Consider the following 9,525-nt stretch of genomic DNA (forward strand, 5'->3'; position numbering starts at 1 on the left):
GTCACTCCATCCAAACTTTGCCTGCATGTTGAGAAGAACCAGGAGTGCTTTCAATCTAGACATACGTGCTCCATTATACAATGGCGTATCGGCTTCACTTTTCATATCATCATAGATAAGCCTTTCTGAATCCATGATCGTCTCGATCATTTCATCAATCTCGGGCTCAAACATTGCCTCGTTGGGAATGTGCTCTGCATGATCATCCCCCGAGTTGTCAGAGGCTACATCTTGTGGCCTCACATATTCTGCTTGACCAAAGCGCCTGCGAACACGTCTATTGGGTTGCAAGATTGCTGCTTGTTGGCTAGCGTCAGAGTCCGACGAGTTATAATTGGCAACAACTCGATCTATAATAGATGGATCGAACTCGACAAATTCACGAACATGCTGCAAAGAAACACGTCTTGTCCGTCGCACAGCATGCTTGCATTGATTACAAGGACGTTCGGACCCTCGTTGAGAGATAGGTGTTTCGGTTGGACGGTCCCACATCCTCGTCGCTACTCATAATGAGGATAAAAAACTTATAACCTGGACAACAAATTTAATATTCTATTGGCATTCTTCGTCTTATCTCTCTCTCTCTCTCTCTCTCTCTCTCTCTCTCTCTCTCTCTCTCTCTCTCTCTCTCTCTCTTTACCTCACATTCTCTAGTCATGTCCAATCCCCGCACACCTCGGTCTAGAGGTGCACGAAGATCAGAACCACCGGGTTATAATCTCGTCTTTATTGGTCAATACCTATATTTGTGGGTACAAGAAATCTACACACCCACGTCTACATGATACTGCATGTAGTGGACAAAACCCCTTTGCCTCTTCTGTAGCTGTAGCACTTCACAGCATCTTAACATCTTTTCACAGTAGATCTTTTCACTGTTCGTCTAACTCTAAACCCTAAACCGTAAGTAATTCTTGCGTGGACTTGATCTAACGTAAATAAGCGTAAATCTAAATAAACGTAAATCTAACTAAAAATAAACCTAAATCTAATTTAACGTAAGTCTACATCTAACCTAATCTTTAACGTCTTTTGGGATAGTTTCCTACGACGTTAAAACTCTCTTCTTCTTGTGTGTGTGTGTGTGTGTGTGGGTAAACCTAAATAAACCTAAGTCTAATCTAATATAACATAAATCTAAATCTAACGTAAATTATGTTATATTAAAAACAAAGAACTAAACTAACAGGGATTATAAGAACCTTAAAACTGATTTAACACATAATTTTTCACATAACTCGGCAAGAGTTGGCATTCTCATCACTAAAGATGTGAGAGTTAACTTCCGACAGTGAAGCTGCCTCATCTCCATCCACATCTGACGACATCAATTGGCCCTTTAGACCGTTCTTGCTCTTGTTACTAACTTTGAAGTTGCTGTTGAATGACTAGAGGTTGTCTAGATGGTCATTGTGTCGGGGATGTAGTGACTCTTGCCGCCCTGAAGATCCACCTTCTTCCCTATCTTCTGAAGACATTTCACCAGTACTTTTGGATCGACGGAGCCCACCATGAGTGAAGGCAGCAATACCCTATATTCCATTGAGGGCTTTCTTCACCCGCTTCATGCAGGCATCGCAGTCTATGGAGACCTAAATCTAATCTAATATAACGTAAATCTAAATCTAGCGTAAATAAACGTAAATCTAGTTAAAAATAAACCTAAATCTAATTTAATGTAAGTCTACATATAACCTAATCTTTAACGTCTTTTAAGATAGTTTTCTACGACGTTATAACTCTCTTCTTCTTGTGTGTGTGCGCGTGTGTGGATGTGTGTGCCAATAAAAAGAGATAAATGGTATAACCTTTCTATCACCCATGCCAAGTATGATAGATTGATTATGCCATTTCCCTCTTGAATAATAGGTCTTGAGTTCAACTCCTCGTCGGCTAGATCTTTAGTTCTTTTAATTTTAATTAGTTTCCTACGACATTAATTTAGTTTCTCTCTCTTTCTCTCTCAATGTGTGTGCGTTTTTTTGGATCGTATGCATGTTTTCTCTCTCTTTTCCTCTCTCAATGTGTGCGTTTTTTGTTTATGCATGTTCTCTCTCTCTTTTCCTCTCTCAATGCGTGCGTTTTTTGTTTATGCATGCTCTCTCTCTTTTTCTCTCTCAATGTGTGTGTGTGTTTTTGTTTTTGTTTGTACTCTCTCTCTCTCTCTCTCTCTCTCTCTCTCTCTCTCTCTCTCTCAAAAACACTATGTGTGTGTGTGTGTATGTATGTGTGTGAGAGAGAGAGAGAGGGAGAGAGAAAGAGGGGAAGGGAACATGAGAATGAGGAGAGGGAAGGAGCATACCTGGCTCTCCTTCCTCTCCTCGTGTGTGTGTGTGTGTGTGTGTGTGTGTGTGTGGAGAAGAAAAAGAGAGAGAGAGAGAGAGAGAGGGAGAGAGAAAGAGGGGAAGGGAACACGAGAATGAGGAGAGGGAAGGAGCATACCTGGCTCTCCTTCCTCTCCTCGTGTGTGTGTGTGTGTGTGTGTGTGTGGAGAAGAAAAAGAGAGAGAGAGAGAGAGAGAGTGAGGGAGAGCGTTACCTGCTCCTTGCTTGAGGGCGCCGAAAAACTCAGATCTGAGATCTGAGTTTTTGGGCGCGCTCGGTTATTTTTTTTAGCCCAGCCGGCGTCGCTATGAGCGTCGCAAATTTACAAAGAAATTTGCGACGCTCATAGCGAAGAAAATGGCCTGCGCAGACCTTTGTCAAAGCCGAACGGTGGCCGAAATGACCTCATAATGAAATTCTGACAGCACCAAGCCCTTCGGGCTTGCCCACGAGATTTGGGGCTGTGTCTTTGCCTGTCGAATTTCACTCCAATCTGAGTTGGTGACTCTAGCCTCCTGCAGTGCTGCCCCGAGCTTCGATCTGAGCTCTGATACCAGTTGAAGGAGTACGAGTGGAAGTGCGACGCGAGAGAGAGTGCGAGAAGAAGAGCACGACGATATGGTGAACTCGCTCTACTGTAATGTGTAGAGCATAGTGAGTTCTTATTAGGTTTTTAGAAAAGAATATGTGTACATACCTGGCGGCCCGCCCACTTACCTGGGCGACCACATTGGGCTTTATACCCCAATAGGTTCAAAACAAAATATACCTAATAGATCTGTTGATCTTTCCTATAGTGCAGAACAACGGACTTTCTCTTTTGGCTCAGATGGGATGGTTTAGCACAGTCAATTTTGATCTAGCACTTTTTTGGTCACTTCATACAATCAATCGTTAGTTTCTCTTGCCATGTAAAAACCATGTTGGATTTAGGATCTTTCTCCTCATCTTTGATGGTTTTGGTGTAGTAATCATTTGAGTCTATTGTTATTTGACATTGAAGATAAGATTGTTTACTACACAAACTCCTGGCAAGACAGGTTGTTTCACGGCCGTGTAAAAATGTAAGACGCATCTAGGTACATTTGTAAGTAGTGTCTCTTTGTAATTTGTTACTGACTCAAGTGGTTACATATGTAGTGCTGCGAAAAAACTTGTATGTTTTGTAGAGCATGTTTTGTTAGAACATAATCTAGGGACTACCATCCGGCATGAATGGGTAACCATGCCCACGCAGGTTGATGACTATAGCTATGGATGGCAAACTTGTTTGAATGCCTTGTTGCTCCTCAGTCAGATTTTGGATGTACCAAACGTAAGTAATCATGTTGTTTCATTGTTTGTTTGTTGCAACGTTTGTATTAAAAGAAGCAACATCTTTACTTACTTTCCTATTATCACGCTTCTATAGGAACTTCAATTACATAACTACACCCCCAACGATGTGAGACATTTTTCTGTAATGGCCATCCAACATATTATAATCTTCAATTACATAACTACACCCCCAACGATGTGAGACATTTTTATGTAATGGCCATCCAACATATTATAATATCGGTAAACAGACATACAAGAGAGGAAGGGGCGAGAGTTGAGGATCTCGAACAGGATCGCATTGACAAAATGACGTAGCGCTACAATCTGACTCAAGAAGAGGTTCGAAATATGCAAGAATCAATAAATCAATATTATGCAGACACCGTAAAAGTAGAGGAATGCGCTACACGTTAGTGGAAAGAGAAAGAATAGAGGGAAGCTTCACAAGTGTAAGATGCATGGAAGGCCATGGAAGAGGCCCATGATTTCGAACTACGCGAAAGGATGCCTGAGACCAGCGTCCCCCGGGGCAGAAGTAGCAACAACCAGGGAAGAGGGCAGGCAAGCAGTGGCAGCAACCAGGGAAGAGGGTTTGGGACTAGTGGAAGCTAGCGGGGGAGAGGATAGGGGACCAATGTCACAAACCAGGGGAGAGGACAAGGGAGCAGTAGTAGGGAAAGGGAGCAATAACTTGTATACATCTTGACAGAAACAACACAATTTGTCAATTTTTGAGACAATGAAAAGTGTACTTTTTTTAAACATTGTTTGAGCGGCACAAAATGTCCCTGTATTAGTCATTTTGAAGAGTACATCATGGTTTGCATGGCATCAAAGCTCATTGCGTGCACAAGGTATGTGACCTAGCTTCCAGAGGAAGCAATTAAGTGAAGTGTATTTGAGAGTGACTCCTTGCATAGTGTTGTTTTCTCCTTGTGTCTTGGAATCTGAGAAGAAGAAAGAGTTAGATTCTGTGTCTTAATGTATTAAAGACAATCAAAATTCATCCATTTAGTAAGCACCTTTCTATTGTTGAGACTGAATGCGAACAATTCCGACAAAAGTGGAAGTTCTTCACATGTAAGATCTACCCTGAGCTGTGCAAGAGTTGTGCTTGACATTGTCTCCATCACAGTAAGTAGGATGTCTCAAAAGTAGAGCTCCATTGATAAAGGTTTGTTCTTGAGGCTAGACTTTGTATCTTGGTCGAGTGGAATAAGCTACCCACTAAGAAGATGATATCTAAAATAGTAAAACGACACTATGAAATTTTAAGAGCTTATAATGAACTTGCAAATTATAGATTTCTTATGAAAAATACAATTTTTTCCCTGTGACTGTTTCCTTTCCCAATTATTATCCAAAAAGTCCAAACAGCTCTCAGACATACAAATGGACATTGTTGCGGTACTTCTTATTTTCTCATCAAAGAAGAAATCTAGAAACACTTCAAGAGGCATAAATAGTGTGAGCTGAACTATTTTTGTGGCAATTGAATTCTTGAGGGACTTTTGTATATCTTTAAACAACCTATTCCTAAAGCTTTCACTATTTTGTGAAGCTGGCAGAGACCAATCCTTGCTGTCAAAGGATGGAAGTGACAAAGGAGCTACATGACCCCAACCAAAGGAAGTTCTCGGTTCCAAATATGACATATCATAAAAGAATATTCTATTATATGCAAGCTCCTTGTGTTGTCTTCCTTGGTACATTTTCTCACTAGTAGATGCATGGAAAGCATAAAGAATCCCAACTATGCTCTCAACTAGTTGCCAATCCATCCTATTACATGGAAAAATATTTGAAACATATTAAAGACGATATCCACCACTTAAACTTTGAATATAATCATGCACTAAGTGAGATGATCAAAATAACTTACAGTTGGGTTGATGTTGTGGAAAACTTGGAGGAGATGTTTGCAACCTTAAGTCTGCATGCTGAAAAGCATGTTGTATGAGTACCTCTTTCACCTGCTTGCTTTGTGCACACACTTTAAACTCATTACCTTCTCCCTTGAAAGAATCCACAAAATCATTGTGTTGCCTCCTCTTCCTCCTCCTAATTTGCAGTAGAATCCAACTTTTGATAGTTATTCGAGATGGTATCCATGCTTGATCATCTGTAGTATAACTGTTAAAAATGCAAACAAATCAATGGTAGTGCTACGCCTTCGAGAAGTAGTCATGGTGTGCACTAGAATGCACAGAAAGGTTAGGGCAAATATGAAAAAGGGAAGATGTTTTGAGAAGGAAGTGGAGCTACTCAAAGTCATATTTGGGCGGGAACATAGATACTATATAGAGTCTTCCATGAAAGTTTACAAATTCATCGGTACAAAGTTAGTACGACTTATGGCATTTATGCCCTGAAAGCGTGAAATTGTGCAATTTGATGAACAAAAATAATATTTTCTCTCTTTTTTCTAAAAGAGCTTGGCTCCAACATGTCGATTCTCAACATAACGTTATCCTCTTTCTCATTGGTCGAGCGCCACTCTCTCTTTAGAACTGAAATGCCCAAAAGCGAGTCTAACTTTCTCCTAATGGTTATTGTTGTGTATGCAAATTTTTCTCTCTCCATTTTCCGTTGTTTTTCGGGGCAACGTTAGTGGTTATAGACTACTCCTCTTATAATGTAAGGCCTCAATTGAATTGGTTTTGTATGGATCAGCTTCTGTACTCAATTGAAACCAAAGCCTAGGTTAGTTATCAAGGATCTAAGCATTTGTTGGCGTATGCGGCTAAGGCCTCTGTCAATTTCTAGTGTGCACTACAAACTTTAAGAACTAGTGTGGCCATCAGCCTTTGACCATCTCTCTCTCTCTCTCTCTCTCTCTCTCTCTCTCTCTCTCTCTCTCTCTCTCTCTCTCTCTCTCTCTCGGGTACTTAGTCCATTGTCTCACCGGAGGAGTAGGGCACATAGCCGGATGAAGAAGCACATGCCATGTGGCAGGGGAGGTCCCCCCCCCCGCACGTCTCTCTCTCTCTCTCTCTCTCTCTCTCTCTCTCTCTCTCTCATGGATACTCAATCCACTATCTCACCTGAGGAGTAGGACACACTGTCGGATGAAGGAGCTCACGCCATGTGGCGAGGGGGAAATCCCTCCCCCTTTTGTAATAGTATAGATACAAAGTTGTGGAAAGACCTTTGAAACGTCCCATCCATCCAGTAACCCGCTAATTAGCTCGATCTCTTTTTGTAAACCATCAACCAAAATAGACACTAGTTTTGTATTATCAACTATTTATATTTACTAATGGTTTATTTTCATCGTCGTTGTGTAAATCTCCTATGATCTAAAACGGCGGACATTTCAACCCGTCGTCGTTCTTTTGCTTACACAAGCTTTTGAATCTCTGTATGAGAGTCGACCCAAAACCACCCTCCATCCTATTACAATTGCCCTCTCCCTCTCTCTCTCTCTCTCTCTCTCTCTCTCTCTCTCTCTCTCTCTCTCTCTCTATCTATCTCTCTCTCTCTCTCTCTCTCTCTCTCTCTCAACCAGAAAACTTGGACTCAATAAGCTCCATCATCTTTAATCTTGCCAGCCCCAACCCTTACGTAGGTCGGTATACCTTTACTTTGCGTTCTCTCTCTCTCTAGACTCTTATCACATGCTTATAACTCTCTTCTTCTTCTCCTCTCTCTCTCTCTCTCTCTCTCTCTCTCTCTCTTAACCAGAAAGCTTGGAATCAATAAGCTCCATCATCTTTAATCTTGCCAGCCCCAACCCTTACGTAGGTTGGTATACCTTTACTTTGCATTCTCTCTCTCTCTAGACTCTTATCACATGCTTATAACTCTCTTCTTCTTCTTCTTCTCTCTCTCTCTCTCTCTCTCTCTCTCTCTCTCTCTCTCTCTCTCTCTCTCTCTGCACCTGAAGTAGAAAACCATTTATACTCTGTAGTAACAATATAGTAACAAACTGATGCCTTTCAGTGGATCAATCAATCAATCTTCCCTCCGTTGTTGATGTTCGTTGAGTGCAAAACTAGTAATCCTCCTCGCACATGTTGCGTTCATGAGACAGTAAATCATCACATATGTCAAACATGTGCTCATCCTCTGCCTCAAAGTGTAATTGAGATGCCACAGGAGCTGTCGAAGTAGAGCTAATGGTAGGATCACCATGCGGTGCACCCAAATCGTCCAATCGCTCTTGCCTCTACCGTTCGGTCTTGCGTGCCGGTGTACCACCCCTGAACACAGTCCAATGGGGCACCTTCTCAAGCGATGGGTGAGTGGCACTCTCATCTCTCCGAGCATTTTTTTGAGGATGCCAAAGCCCTTCGTTCTCCACGTGCTCCAATGCAATGCGCCTCAAGCGGGGATTACCCTTTTTCACTTGGCGCAAGGGCAAGGGAGTTTTTCTTTAAGCCAACAATCCCGCTCAGGGCCTTTAGGGGGGGCCATGATCATCCCAATCGATGTCCTACACATGCCATAATTTTTTTATTTAGTCATATGTGCCCTAAAAAATAAACAATGAATTAGAAATAGTTCTAGATTTAATAAAAAAAAGAAATAACGTTAAATTCAAAGAGAATAAAGTGCAATGAGTGCTAAAAATATTTTAAAATAAAAGCGGACTTAAAAAATGCAATGAAAAAACATGTAAAAGTACTACAAAAAAAGGTACTCATAAAAACTCAAAAGGTTAAGAAATGAAATAATTGATATCTAAGTGTAGAGAAGGTGGTTTGTACCACCCCCCCCCCCCCCTCCCCTGCAACCTTGGATACTCTTGTATCCATTTGTAATGATGGGTCACAAAAATATACGCGGAAATATATACGGTGATACCTATGGTAATCGCTGCGGTAATACCTGTGGTAATATCCGCGGTAAAGTCTGCGCCTAAAAAAGGAAGGAGGACAGAGTATACGGCGTTTTGTTGCATACCTTGCCCTCCTTCCTCTTCACCATTGCCGGTTCTTCAAGCTCCTTCCCCCCCTCTCCACCTCCCACACCCTCACTCCCTCTCTCCCTAGTTCATCTCTCTCCACCTTCTCCCTCACACAAACACAACAACACCAACACACACACACACACACACACACGTTTGGGTTGAGGAGGAGCTTTGATTTTCTTTTGGTGACTTCATCAAAGAGGGTTTACTGTGCTGGTACTTGGAAGCTCAATCTAACGGGCAGTCGCGCTACAACCTAAGATAAACAGAAGACACTCCATCCCCCCGCCCTTCTCCCTCACACAAACACAACAACAACAACAACAACAACACACACACACACACACACACACACACACACACGTTCGGGTTGAGGAGGAGCTTTGATTTTCTTTTGGTGACTTCATCAAAGAGGGTATACCATGCTGATACTTGGAAGCTCAATCTAACGGGCAGTCGCGCTACAACCTAAGGTAAACAAAAGACACTCCATCCCCCCCCCCCACCCCCCCACCCCTTTCCCTATTGTATTCTACTCCACCAACACGCATAGAAATACGCACATGCACACACATACATGCATAAATGAAAAAAAAAAGATAGAGATAGAGACACATACCTCGTTCATTTGATATAGGTTGTGTTGTTACATCGATGAAAACTCTTCGTGTGTGGTAGATTTTCTAATTTTTATAGAATCTTTTCATAGATTTGTTTGTAAATGAATGTGCAAACTAGATTTTTTAGCAAATGGATTGTGTGTGTGTGTGTGTGTATGTGTGCCTGTGTGTGTGCGTGTTTGGGCACTCGCTATCAATCTATCCTCCGTTGTTGATGCCCGTTTGGTGCAAGGCTAGTAATCCTCCTCGCACATGGTGCATTCATGAGCCAGTAACTCATCACACATGTGGAACATGTGCTCATCCTCTGCCTCAAAGTGTGATTGAGATGCCACAAGAGCTATCG

The sequence above is a fragment of the Adiantum capillus-veneris genome, chromosome 9, assembly GCF_014529385.1.
Source record: "Adiantum capillus-veneris isolate H3 chromosome 9, ASM1452938v2, whole genome shotgun sequence".
NCBI classification, from domain to species: Eukaryota; Viridiplantae; Streptophyta; class Polypodiopsida; order Polypodiales; family Pteridaceae; genus Adiantum; species Adiantum capillus-veneris.